The 14,998-nt window shown below is 34.8% G+C and overlaps 1 protein-coding gene across 14 annotated transcripts in view; it reads left to right on the top strand.

Annotated features, from left to right (window-relative positions):
- LOC126875500 (uncharacterized) overlaps positions 1–14,998 on the top strand; it is a 555,738-nt gene that overhangs the window by 444,033 nt on the left and 96,707 nt on the right. For 10 of the 14 annotated variants that reach the window (XM_050638471.1, XM_050638470.1, XM_050638472.1 and 7 more), the window contains 3 exons: positions 330–452; positions 943–1,031; positions 1,135–1,356. The gene's annotated coding sequence lies outside the window, so the exon portion shown is untranslated. Of the gene's footprint in view, positions 1–329; positions 453–822; positions 886–942; positions 1,032–1,134; positions 1,357–14,998 lie in introns of all 14 variants that reach the window. The other 4 variants (XM_050638473.1, XM_050638465.1, XM_050638460.1 and 1 more) reach the window with 3 other exon arrangements.

Genomic DNA, 14,998 nt, shown 5'->3' with positions numbered 1-14,998 from the left:
TAGTCTATCTTGATTAATTTCTAACCTATTTCTGTATTTATTGACTTTTCTTATTTTCCCTATTAATTTATTATTGCATGTACTTGCTATTTGTTATTATTTTGTGTATGATATGAATTAGTTTCCTTATTAGTGATTAAATTTTATTTGTTAGATTGACATTGTAATTTCTAACCCATTTCTGTGTTTATTAACCTTTCTTATTTTCCCTATTAATTTATTATTGCTTGTACTTGCTATTTGTTATTATTTTATGCATGATATGAATTAGTTCCCTTATTAATGATTAAAATTTATTTGTTAGATTAACATTGTCTGTAATTCTTCAGATTCTGCTCTTTCGATGCTGCGTCACTTACCTGGATCGTTCCCACAACATCATCCGATTCTTTGATATGCCTTGGATACTTACTACGGCTGCCTTCAATCGTCTTATATCTGTGGTCATAAAGGTGGTGTTTAATTTATTTAATTCAATATGTGTATAATGCATTGTATGCGCGACCGCTATTGGGCATTACAAAATAACATAACAATACTACGTAGATTAATGCATAACAAAATATCCTTTTACTCCGGTTATATTTATTACTAACTCTCAATTAATCTATCTTGATTATTTTCTAACCGCTTTCTATACTTTATCAGCTATTTTATTTCTTCTTATTAACCTGCGAAATTCATGCATGTACACTTCCTTGTATAGTGATTAATTGTTCACGAGGTAGGTTGCACTTTCACTGTTTTAGTTATTCGTTGAACTAACACGTTTTACGTTCAAACAGTAATTGGAGCACTCGTAATAAACCTTTTCTTTTCAAGTTTCCGCTATCTGTGTTATTCAACGAACAGTGCCATGCTTCCACAGTATTGTTATAACATTTAGTACTGTTGTATTTTGCATTAAGGCAATTGAAGTTAATTTGTTCATTTATTTTTCAGCTGGCTGTTGTACATGGTGTTCCGCAAACAGGGAGCCATAACCTATTTTGCACGTAAACCTTCTCGTATGATGATTACTTGTTCACAAGGTAACTTTCACTTTTACTCTTTTAATTATTTATTGAATCAACACGTTTTATATTCAAACAATGATTGGAGTACACATGATAATTTTCTTTTTTTTCTTTTTAGGTGTTCACTATCTGTATTATTCGACGAACAGTGTCACACCTCCTTTTGATTTATCCACAATATAGTTATAACATTTAGTAACCTTGTATTTTGCACTGAGACGATTGAAACTAATTTATTCACTTATTTTAGGTAGCTGTCGTACATTGTGTTCCACGAACAACGATCCATAACCTATACTTGCACGTACACTTTCTTGTATGTTGATCACTTGTTCACAAGGTAACTTTCACTTTCACTAGTTAATTGTTCATTAAGTTAACACGTTTTATATTTAAGCAATAATTGAAACACGTATAATAATTTTCCTTTTTCCTTTTAGGTGTTCGATATCTGTATTATTCGACGAACAGCACTATAACATATACTACCGCACTACGTTGCCCACTGAAATCACTTTATTCATTGTTTATTTCGATTATGCGCTAGTTTTAACTTGTTTAAGTGCACCGTTCGCGGAATCCCTTTTACTTCGATCTTGACGTTTTGGTTCTGCAAGATTTCTAGCACTTTGTGTGGTCCAGTATATTGATCGGAGAATTTTCCTTTACTAGGTTCTTTTAGTAAATATATCGAATCTCCTATTTTAAAATCTTGAGGGTTGATTCGTCGGTCGTAATATTCTTTTGATCTTAGTTTGGATTTTATCAAATTTTCTCTTGCCATTCGTTGTACGGTGTAAATTTTATCGAACAGATCTTCGAGATATTCTGAGTATGTTGGTTCCATGTTCTCTTCGATTATTACTTCACCAGTAGGTTCTCTGGCTAGATGTCCAAAACTAATTCGTGCGGGGAGAATTTCGTTCCTTTCCTTCATTTTAGTTTTTATTTTGCGCCAAGACGCAAGTTTACTGACATCGATCCAATTATCCAATTGCTTGCTAATAGCATTCAAAATACAAATTTTTGAAAGTGCCGCAGCCATATTAACCCAAAAATATTTTGTATATAGTATAGCGTGATACCATCTATATTTTCCTGGGGGAATCATAAGATCAGCACTACCTACTATGTTACCTACGTCAAATATTAGATGTAGTAACCAATAAAGTATTTTTAATCCAATTATAATCCAATGGCTAGCGTGTTCAAGTTTTTATATATATCTTCAACTGGTGATTCCCTATTTTCTCCCTTTTGATTTCTTTGGGCTCGTTGAATTTGCGTTTCTTCAGCTTGAAAATGTTTAGAATCCTTTTCCTTAGTTACCCTTTTTCCTTCTTTATTTACTTTATTCACAACACCTTTATTTTTCTCTACCTTTTCAGGATGAATAGTTTCACTGGAAGTGCTTATTATAATTAAATTATTATTTATTTGTATGGAACGTTTAGGAATATTTTTGGTAGATTTGGAATTTTTCTTTGAATTTTTATTACAAACCTTTTTGCTTATAGATTCTGTTTTGGATTTAGGGATAGCTATATTTTTATTTTCTATAGTGTGATCTTCCTTGCAATTTAATGATTTGGCTTTGAGTTCGATAAAGTTTCCTTCTGATGGTTTTATAGAAGTTTTTGAGTGAGATACACTCGCTATCTCTTTTCCTATTATGGTTGAGACATTCACGAAATTCGTGGAGTCTTGCTTTTGTATCTTTGCCAAGTCGAACGTGGAGAGGCAATTCGCACTTCCCAGCGGGTCCAATATCTCTGTGATATTATGCAGTGGATAAGCATTGCCTGTCGTCTCGTCGTTCAATTTCCTAGTTTCTGCTTCGTCTGAAAGTTCTTTGGCACTAATATTATTTATCTTGTTTGGTAACTCAGGAAATTTCTCACTCATGATCCTGTCTATGGCACCGTGCGTCCTCTTAATATTTTTACGTGACATTATCCCTTATCACAGCAACGGAATAGTGTTTGCATTGAAAAGTTGATTGGTTGAAATGATCAGCATCTCTCTTTTGATTTAGATCTCTATCGAGGTATTTATTTATGCATTTTTCTTCCCAAATTATTGCTCTTGCTTCTTTTCTAACATTTTCTTCTATTCCCGGGTTGTTTAGATGTTTCCGCGACGGCGGTACAAATCTCCAGTTCTGGCGGTTGTTTCGGTTATAATTATTCGAAGGTGTCGAATGTTGGTATCGAATTCTATTGTTCACTTGTTTTAGTTCTCGTGTTGCTTTCACGGCTTGGCGGTACGCATCGTCCAAGGATTGGTATCCTGCTATCTTTACTCGTAAATACACCTCGTTTGGAAGCCCCTTAACGAAAGCTTCCCTCGTGTCTCGATCTATCCTATCTTGAAATACGGTGCCGTACTCGTACCTTTCCCCGTTCATTATCGCCAGTCTGAGATCTTTGACGCGTCCTATGTAGTCCAAAATATCTTCTCCTGGTCGTTGAAATATTGTAGCTAATTCCCCTTTATATTCGTTAACCGTTTTTCCCGGACCGAACATATCTTTTAATTTATTCCCGAAATCGTTTAAACTTATTACTTCTGTGTCTTCTATGGCGAGAAATGCGTGTCCGCGAAGCTTATTCGTTAATAATTTTACTAACTGAGATTCTTGATGCCTAGGAACCATGTTTCGTGCGCGCTCGCATGCTCTTAAAAATCGAAATACCGAGGGTCGATGTCCGTCGAACACTGGTACTGTCTCTATTGCATCTTTTAACTTAATTGGTTGGGGATTAACTTCTATCGGTATTGTCGCTTGGGAAATTATCGGCGATGATACGGGTGTCTTGATTTCTTTTTTTATTTTCAGTGAACGCACATCGTCTTGTAATTTATTCATTGTTGTACTCATGTCGCGAAAATTCGCATCCCATGCTTTAAGTTTTTCCGACAACATCAAGATCATGTCTTTGTCCAACGATTCTAATTTAGTCGACATTATTTCTTAGGTATATATTTTATCGATAATCGTAACAACTTCAATTCTTTGTGGAGGGAATCGAACCGTTTAAACCAACTTTAATCCTCCGTGAAGCGGATCCCACCGCTGCCACCAAAAATTTAAATCTCTAATGTTACGTATCAACTTGTTTGTTTAAATCGATCAAATCTTAAGTTTAAATTTTACTGAAAAATTTTTTTTTTTCGTTTGAGTTTGAATTTAATCTGAAGGGAAATAAACTGAATTGATATTATTGTGTATGTAATACTGATTTAGATTTCTAATTAATACGGTAGTTGCTGCCACCAGAAATAGTCTAAGGACTATTTCAAAATATTTTATTTTTTATTATTTTTTTTCGTTTAATGGGTAGCGTTAACTGACGCTTAATGCAACTGGTATACGATTTCCACTTTTCGGCTAACCTGCTATGTGCAGGGATATTGGCACGGGAGAGGATTAAAGCTGGGAACAATAAATATTTGTCCTCGTTAAACGGATTTTTATTTGAATGTAGAATTGCTTAGATTATTACCTTTATATATATTTTATTAGCCGGATATATATATTTTAGCGTTGCTGGATTGGATAGGAATGTGAGATTTTTCGTTGTTTTATATAAATTTATTTTTACGTTTGACTTCTTCTTCTCTTTTAATTTCGCTGTAGTAGTTTGCCGTTAGAACCGAAACTCAATTCATTTACTACGATGGATTCTGTTACCATGATTTTCTTGCCTTTTGAGTTTAATAATCGAGGATGATTCTAACGATCCTCTCTGCGTGGGACTCGTGTGATTTCGCAAGCCTTGCCCAAAGACGGGTAGTATTTTACCAACAGTGGGAGGAGGAATGCGAAGATCGACGGGTGTTTTTGATAATCGAAAACACCGTTTGCACAAGCCAACACAGCGAACGATCCTTTGGTTAAATTTTCGAAGGGAAATTGTTCTGCTATTTCTCTCTTACAATCGCATGCAATGATGGCAAGAATATCGGTTAATAGCAATGCCGGTATTGCTCTTAATTTTCGATTGACCCCGACGATGTATTTAATGGTCCTCTCTGTGCGGGACTTGTGTGATTTCGCAAGCCTTGCCCAAAGACAGACAATATTTTGCCAACAATGGGAGGAGGAATGCGAAGATTAGTGGGTGTTTCAGTAGCTGAAAATACCGTTCGCACAAGCCGACACAGCAGACAACTCCTTTGTTTAAAGTTTAAACAATGATTCTATCTTCAAAACCGTTCAAAGTAAAGCGCGGGAAGAAAGCGCGGCATCCAGCTTCCTGCGAATCTATTCTTGATCTCGATGTAAGCAGTAATCTTTCGATAATCGTTTTGCAAAATGGCGTGCCTTGAACGAAGTTTATAGTAAAATTCGTATTTGAGAGACGCATAAATAAACGATATCAGGCTATTTCCCGGGAGAAATTCACGTTCGGTTGTAACATAACATGTCACGTATATATTTTCGTCGAAAACTGATTTCGAGGGACGTGTATCTGTACGTATCTCACCTTGATACGTAAGTTCGTAGAATGAGGTTCCCTTGCGGTGTTTTCCTCTGTGGCGCGTTCAAATGTGTTGTTTGAGTGTCAAACTCGTTCTGTTGATTTGTTCTATGCTGACAGTGGCCCCGTTGATTTGGTCCACCGTGGTAAATTATTGGCACCAAAGTTCATAACACAAGTAGTTCGAATCCTTCGATCTTCAATAATATCCGTAGACCGAAATCGTAACTTCGTTTACACTGAAGCGAATGGATCCTGGCAGGATCGCCAAAATGTCACGTAAAAATAATGGGAAAATAATAATAAAAAAATGTTGGATTCTTGAACCAGAGTTCGAGGTACCTTTATTTTATAATAGTGTAATATCGAAAAATAAAGATAGAAATTTTTTTTCGATTACTTACAATTTATTAATATTAAATTGGATATACAAATATAAATTGGACAGAGAACGATATTTAACGGAAACTAAATGCAATACTCGTATCTATATCAAATAACTTTACAGTTATTTGATCACTCTCGTCACAACGAATCTAACACACACACTCTCTCTCTCTAACAACTCTATCAATTCTCACGACTCTACTCTTCGACGACTCGAAACCTCTAACGACTCTACTCTTCAACGACTCGAAAACTCTAACGACTCTACTCTTCAACGACTCAATTAGCTCTAACGACTCTACTCTTCAACGACTCAATTCGCTCTGACTCTCGCAACACACTCCTGCCCGGTCGTGCTCGTTCTTGTTCTCGTCCTCTCACACACATACACACTTTTCGGCTCACATACTCTGGCCTCTCGATTGCCATTCCTTGAAATATGAAACCGTACCTCTGTTTTGACGCTGCTTATCCTTTCTCGCGTCGCTGTTACTAGGCGCTCTTGGATGTAAACAAACCACGAAAGACGACGTACACGGTTTTTTTCTATTTTCAACTGACCTCTAATTCAAATCTATTCTACGATATTACAATAGGATTACAAGTGTGCGATTTGACCGTTACCGAAAGACTGATAGACTCGATCAAGACACAGCCCTTCTAGATGTTCGTTTATCTTATGCCTATGTGCCAAATTCATATTCCTTTGTTTTGGGAGCCGGTGTCGTGTGCAAGGCGGTTCAGGTTTCCTGAGTCTGTTGGAGATATTTGTTGACGTTACATGTACGTCAAGACTGTGTAAGTGTCACGAGGCAAAACAATAATATGAGTCGCTCTCGATTTGCATCGTTCTCTAACTCATGCGCCGCTACATACTTATATAGCTATTATTTCTTACAACCTAGCGTATGCAGTTGTGTATGGGGCCTTAGGTTCACTGTTTATAGATACTGCTAGGAATTAATCGAACGAATTCAACGCAGTCGCGTTTACAGTGTTCCGTATTATCGGAAATGCCGAATTCGCGTGGTTTCGCTTTGACGTTCGTCCACGTTGACGATTGTTCAAAGAACAACCGAGAGGCCTCCGCGTCGCAGCTACGAAAGACATCGAAGCCGCGACACCCTTCAGTGACTTCCCTATCTTTTCCTAAAACCAAGGATGACGCAACTCAGGCAATTGTTACAAGCGTTCGAACTTCACATTTTCTTACCATACTATCAACAAAAAATGAAAGCTGGTTTTCAATGAGTCATTATATAATTATATGTCGGAGATGAAAGAACACCGGTGCCTTTGGAATTTTAGATAATCCCACAACATTGTAACCTAGAGTCTACTATAGCTGTAATTGAACAATTGTAGTTATTCAATCCGATTGTAATTGTTCGAGATTAGTGACGGTGAACTTTGGCTCGAGGTGACAGTCTGTCGCCCAACGTAGCCGCGGTCAAGGGATGAACGCTTTGCCTAACAAAGGTATGGAATAATTCTATAGCTCTCCTTAAAAGAAATATTCGTGGCGACACGCGACAGTAAACATTCCAACGGTTTCTGTCCCGTGGCTCGCCACACGCAGACCCTATTCTTCGAGTAAGATGATTGCCAGATGTCGATGCGTCTCCGCAGTACATGTTCAGCTAACCCGAGGGCCCGTTATAAATCTTAAGGTTTAGTTAACTAAAGTCCTTCAAACAGACAAACAGTATTTGTCCCAACTACGGGAAGATAGGGGAGACATATTTTTCAACGAGCGGCGTCTCCCACTAGCAACTTTCCCTCGAGGGCGGCTAGCATCTTTTTCTAACCACCGATATGGAGATTGACCAATTAGCAGCAACGTCAATTTCCCTTACTTCCTAAACGAAGGCTTTCCTCGACGAATCCGATGATCTCGTGTCCTTAGACACACCCCATTATAGTTTTCCTCTGTGGCATCATCGGGACGGGAAGGGCATTCTTTTACGCGCTCCCGTCGACCAAAGAGTAACGTCTTTACGCTCAGCAATTATTTTTACGAGTCAGATTTAGATTCAGCGAGAACGCCCATCTGTCATCCCGTTGGCCGCGGATTCGTTATTGAACCGGAGACCACTGTCACTAGTGTCGCGGACGTCTCACCGCCGTGGTAGATTGTCAAACCTGTGTTATTCATACCTGTGTCAATAAATCGTATCTTCGTTACACCGCAACGATGGCTACCTTCAATGAAGACTCCTCAAACACCGACAACCCTATCCCCAATGTCACTCCGACATATATATCCACCGAAAATGCGCTCTTGTAGACAAACGCTCGATTCGCGTCATAGCTTTTAAAGCTTGTCGCATCTCAATCCGTTGGAAAAAGTTTTTCCTGTAGCATATTTTATTTTTACGAACCAACAAGGTCTTTGTTTATTTCCTTCTGTTTTTTGCTCCAATTTTCCCATTGTTTTTTCAAGGATAGTATTTCAGAGCCACTAGTCAAGTTTATTGTAACAATAAACGTACGTTTCGGAAACATTTTGTGCTGTGAAACAGAATACACTAAAGTTTGAAGGTCACATCGATTTTCGAAAGTTTATAAATGGAGGTGTATGACAGTATCACCAGCTGTTGCTGTCCAAGTAACTCCAACATCGAAATACTACAACGATTCCAATCGAAAACGCTATGAGCCTTAATAGACGCACCTTGGTATGTTACCAACGAAACCATCCATCGCGACCTCAAGATACCTACAGTCAAAGAGGAAATAGCAAAATATAGTGACAGATATAGCAAAAGAGTCAATAAACACCGAAACCCCCTAATCACTGGACTACTCGATACGACGGATCAGATTCGATTTCTTTTTACTACAGACATGCAAGAAATACCGTGTTGGAGAGCGATGTTGCGAGTTCGAGTGCCTGGACCATCTGAAAAACGTTACCGGAACTGGTATAGTTTATGTCGTTGATGATAATAATTCCTCCACGACTCAGCAACAAGAGCTACTCTGGGTGATGAGCTTAATGGTGCTGTTGCGGCTATTTTAATTTTTCAACAGGGATCCAGATGGCGCCGTTGACGAAATTCTTTCATTATAAACGTCAACGATCAACATCAGTCATCAGGGAACGAAGAAGGTACGCTGTAACGTGTCTGAGTAATTATACCTCGAGGAGTACATACAGTTATGTAATGAAGATTCGTATGTGAGTGTTTGTTTTCTTATTTCTTTTCCCTTTGTTTCATTTGAATGGATTTTTGTACTCAAAGAGCGAGGTAAGATTACGTCAGATACGTTTTTACATATGCTAAAAAAATGGAAAATGATGATGATGAATCAATGACACGTAGAAAATTATAATCTATTGTATTGCTGTTATCTAATGGTGTTGTAGTTGACTGTATGTTGTTCAATATTGCTATGAAACTCTTCTGATTCATTGTCACTTATACGAAGGATGGAAGTATACGAAATTGATAAAATTATTAATAATATTTACGAAGAGAAAGTAAACTGTTGGATATATGACAAAATAATTCTATTTTAAATAAGAGACTGGTCAGCGTGGTTATTTTTTTTACAAAATCAAACGAATTTAATGAATGTAATGGTAAGGAAGTAACTATAAGTGGCTGTTAAACTATTTTTATGCTTGAAAAGTAATTCGCAAAGTAATGTAAAGCAGTACTACTGAGTTGTACATAACCTCTTTCAGAATTTGTTCTTAACCTCTTGCTTCATAACTTCCTTAATTATACTCTTCAAACCTATTGACTACTTCGATGTTGTTACGAACAGAAACTGATAAAATATTAATCTTAAATATAGATTGAAATGAAAGCTTGTCACGTAAATATATATATATATATATGTACTACTTACTCAAACTATGGATCACATAACCTATACAAAAAAAAAAAAAAATTATTGTACACTATAAAGCAAGAGGTTAAATCTTTAATCTGTTAAGAATTAAATTTTTTATTGTAACTGCGAAAATTATAAAAGTACCAAGCGAAGCAAGTACGGAATATATGCGGAATATGAATCGCTCAACGAAACAAAGAGCGGCTCAGTGACAAAATTAGTAAAGTAAAGACCACAAATATTACAACATTATATTCTACCACAAAATAATTCTCTATACAAAAAAGGTACACAACGAATCGATTTTTCACAACGATAAGAGTCAACAGAACCAATCAAGACCAGGCGAGACTCTCATAAGACAACGATATCAGAGGGATCAAATCAGCGACTTCAATCTATGTTACAGAGTATAGTTATCAAGAAAAATTGCTCTTTTCATGAAAAGTATGGTAATGATACTTTTATAATACATTGTATATCTGGCAGTCGGATGTGCCCGTGGCCATCGGAAATGTAAAGACGACGCTTTTAGAAAGTGATAGCGCCATCGCGTTTTAAAAACGCGTTAGAAGAAGGACGGTTTCGCTATCCAAGGCGAATCGAAAAGTGTGCGTGTTGCGAGAATCAGAGTTGATCGAGACGTCGAAGCATAGAGTCGTTAGAATTGAGTTGCGAGTGTTGTCGAGTGTTAGAGTTGCTAGTGAGAGAGAGAGAGAGAGAGAGAGAGAGAGAGAGAGAGAGAGAGAGAGAGAGAGAGAGAGAGAGTTACCAAATAGTTGTCAAGTTATTTGTTGTAAATACGAGCGTTGCATTTAGTTTTCCTGTTAATCAAACATCGTTTCTCTGTCTAACTAATATCTGTATTTTCAATCCATTATTAATAAATTATAATTAATCGGACAAAATTACACCTTTAATATATTCCGATATTACATTACCGTGATGTAATATTTATCATGCTTATTTTGTACGTAAAACGAATCGTTGGAATATTCCCGAAGCTAACGAAGCATTTCCCAAAAGTTAAACCGAAGAAATTAACGCGAATAGTTAAGTGAAATTTTTCCATTAACTTGCTGACCAACCGGCAAATAAAAAATCATAAAAATTATTTCAATGTGTTGAGGTCACGCATAACTTCTTTTTTCATTGACGATTACCAAACAGGTAAAATTTCGAAATTGTACGAAGGCCACGTGACCAGATCGTATTGGAATTTGAAGTGCATGGAAAAAGACAACTCGAAGTACAAACCTTGAGCTGTACTACTCGAAGTACAAACGTGAACTAATGGATGCAGAAAAGCAATTAACGCCAAACATCCGAACAGCATCTTGGAGCCCGTCATTGTTCTGAAATAAAAGAAGTGACGAATTAAAAAGACGCAGGACTAATAATAATAAAGGAAACTTAGTTCGTATTATAAATTGAATTTACATCAGAAAAGAAGCACGATCAAGCGAAACAAATCGTAGAAATGACAAATATCATCGATATACGTTTCAGTGTAATTTCACTTTTGAAAATTATTTAGTTTAATACGATCGTATTCATCGCTCCGAAACTTTCATTGTGCTGCAATTTGTGCTGCGTCTTTTTAATTTCTCTATCTTTCTGTGTTTTCGGAAAAATTACTTGAAAGATTAAGAATTGCTTGCCTTATTTTATTTTCGATTAGTTAGGATTGGATTATTCCAGGTAAGGTTTATTATTTATAACAGGTTTTATCACTTGTTTATTATTTAGGAGTTTGTTATTTTAGGATTAGTACCTTTTAGGATTTCTTATCCTTCGAGTTTCTGTTTCAGATATCTAGGTCTATTTCAAGATGTTTTATTACATTAGGATTATTTATTCGATTAAGATAATTTAAGAGTTTCACAATGTACAAAGAAATAATCGCGTGAAATTTAGATTTATGCTTTAAACGTATTAAACACGCGGTAATTTCAATGTCTATAGCCTCGAACGTGTTCTGATTAGTTGTGTCATTGTCTGTGACATTGAAATCACAAAAATCCATTGCAAGTGTGCTGTCATGCAATGTGGATGTAATTGGGTTTTTTGGGTATTTCCTGTATCATCTGATTTGTACAGTACTATTTTAACGCAAGGACAGGAAAGTTATTATATATTTCCCGTCCATTATTTGAATCGTTGTGAAGTGTAACGAATTATATTCGATTCGAGGAGATGTTAATGAATTACCCATTTCATATGTAATTACATGGAAATAAAAATCATTGCAAAAATAATTGATCTAATGACAACGGAATTTCCAATATTTTTTTGTTTCGTCACGTCTTTTTCATAATATATCTTTTATAGGTACGTGATTTATTAATCGTTCGAATGGAAATAATTATTCGTATAATATTCAAACGATTCTAGCCATAAAATAAATTAAAACGATACCTGTAATGCAATCTGCGTATGACGTCAACCTCGATCTATGCTTATACAAGAAATTTTATCAATCAATGACTAGATATACAATAATCAAATATTATAAAATTTCCTGAAAACCTTTAGGTGTTAATATTAAGGTGTTAATATCTTTAATATTTGCAAGTTATTGTTTAGCGCTAATTAGTTAGAATGTAACAAGTGGTGTACCAGAATTGAGATAATTAAGCCACACGAACAATCTTATTTAGATCTTTTTAATTTTTTAATTCTCTTTTGCTCTAATACTTCGTAAAATTAATCTTCATTAGCTACTACACTTCATAGAATAACAAGAGATAATTTTTCTTATATAACGTTTCATTCATAAAATCTATCATTAAAGTATATCTTCATAAAAATATCATTCCATACTAACGGTATATTTGGTGTCATACGAGATAACAGTTACCAGTGATGACATATGTAACTTTATAAAGATATCTCGTTTTATTATATATTAAAAGAATGTACTCATTGCTGCTATATTTCAGATGAAAAAAAGGTGGCAATGATTTTACAGTAAAATCGTTCGTTTACAACTGATTCATTTACATTTCATGATAATACTGTGCATTCTGAATATGCTATGATTTGGTTTAAAATAATAAATAGTCCATTCTTGCATACTATTGCTCCAGCTTTACTTGTATTTTCGATATTGGTATAAATAGAAAGACAATTAATGTCGTTCGAGTCTATTTTCGGATCATTTATATTACGTTTAATCCATATAGTTATTATATGAGACATAGTATCGTAAAATTTGGAAGAATAAAACGTTCGTACAGGAAGTACATTTTATAAGAACTCCAACAAATCTGCGTGTGCACCTAAAATACAAACTGATAGTGATTGTTCATAAGTTTATATACATTATCTAATGTCAATCGAAGGTATCAATTCTTTTTCTCCATAAGAGTACTTCTTCATTTATATGTGTTCAAAAATACATGTGTTCAACCGTGAAGCATATGTCACCTACAACGAAAAAGAGTTTTCCTATACTTAATATTTCCTTTATATACCTATGAAAGTCTGTTCTTCGCGTAGTATGAAATTATGAATAAATCTGGAATATTGTTCAATCTGAAAAGAAAAATAACTTATTGACATCATTCATTGATACGAGATTCAGAATGTTTGTTTTGTCTTGCAGAAAAAGAAGGCAGCCCTCCCTTTCTTTTAATGTGAAATAGAAAGCGAAAATTTGAAAACAGATTTTTTGGAAATTTACTTGCAAATATCGTTTTCAATATCGTGATTTTCTTCCCAATGGTACTGTACTTTCAAATTTTCCGGTATCCCTCTAAAAACAAAAAGTCGAACCTCGTTATTGTTAACGTAGGCATTACAAGGAAGAGAAGTATTAGAAAGCAGCTCCTTTTTATTATGGATTTCTTTATAATCATGTAAATAAGAAATTCCGGAAATTTTTTCCTCAAGAATTTAATTCTTGTGTTTTGATTGATAATTATTACACTGCATACTAACTTTTCTCATACTGTTCGCGTCTAACAATTTCCTAATAATAACTACTTCAAAATTACATATGTTCTTGCACGAATTCAAAAGTACGTATGATACAATTACAATTGATTCTAAAATAATAATTATTTAAAGATATTAAGATACTAATTAAACGTTTCACTGTATTTCAAAATCTGGAACAACAAATTTTTATTTATAAAAAATGAAACTGTCTTTATATATTCTTTGTCATGATGCTATTTCTTATTACCGTGTCGACATTTTTTAAAATTCATTTTGTTATCTCTACGCAATATGAAAATTCATATACTGCTTAATATTTTTTACATATTATCCATCCACCGCATGATATCTCCTGAAAAATCAAAATATTAATGTTATATTATTACAATGCTTCTTAAATTTCAATTTTTGACAAATTTGAAATCCAATATATTTTGCACAATTATTATTTATCAAAAAATTCCAAGTTAGTAACTTTCTTTTCAAATGGCAAATAACATATACTTTGACTTACCTGTAAGTTTTTGTTCCTAATCATCATTTCCTCTTATAGAACACATCATTATTGTTCTCATAATTACTACCAGTGTCATAGATATTGTAGTGGCTACAACTGAATTAATAGAAAATGATAAATAACTGTGTATAACACTAACACATAATTGTGTATAACAATGACAGATAACTTTTACTTACATATCAGTCGATAAGGGATTACTGTGATATCCTGTTGATGTTTCTTAAGGCACTTGATTAGGTGCGATACGGTATCATTCCTTATGGTATACTGTAGATAAGTATTTTAGAAAATAACAAGAATAAATCTAAATTATTCAGAGGTTCCAGTTTCGGCTTAGACATAAATACAGGACCATTTGCAAAGAAGAAAGGGTGCGTTTCTACAGCCTCGTTATAGTAACCATGAATACCAATCTCTGAATTACTGGTTACTAAACATAAATATCCTATAAAATTTAATATATTTCTTTAATTTTTAATACATACATGAGTTAGTAGTTCTAAATTATGAATCATCCTACCTGTGATATTACACTTTTCCTTATAATATCATCACTCAAGTGAACAACATTAAGATCATGTAAACCATGTCATCCTATCTTACTGTGAAGATACTTAGTTATGTTATCTAACATTATAAAAATATCATCAAATTCAAGTCCTTTTATTCACATCACATGGCCACGACGATCTGGTTCTTCGTTATATAATGTTCTAAAATTTGTCGTATATATAGGATGTACAAACCGTGATATCAAGGTATCAGTTCTTCCTTCCCAAGGGACAGTTTCATTAAAATTCTGATAG

Source organism: Bombus huntii, chromosome 18 (genome assembly GCF_024542735.1).
Source record: "Bombus huntii isolate Logan2020A chromosome 18, iyBomHunt1.1, whole genome shotgun sequence".
Lineage (NCBI taxonomy): Eukaryota > Metazoa > Arthropoda > Insecta > Hymenoptera > Apidae > Bombus > Bombus huntii.
Note: the sequence above shows the minus strand (reverse complement) of the source record. Positions and strands in the feature narration are given on the sequence as shown.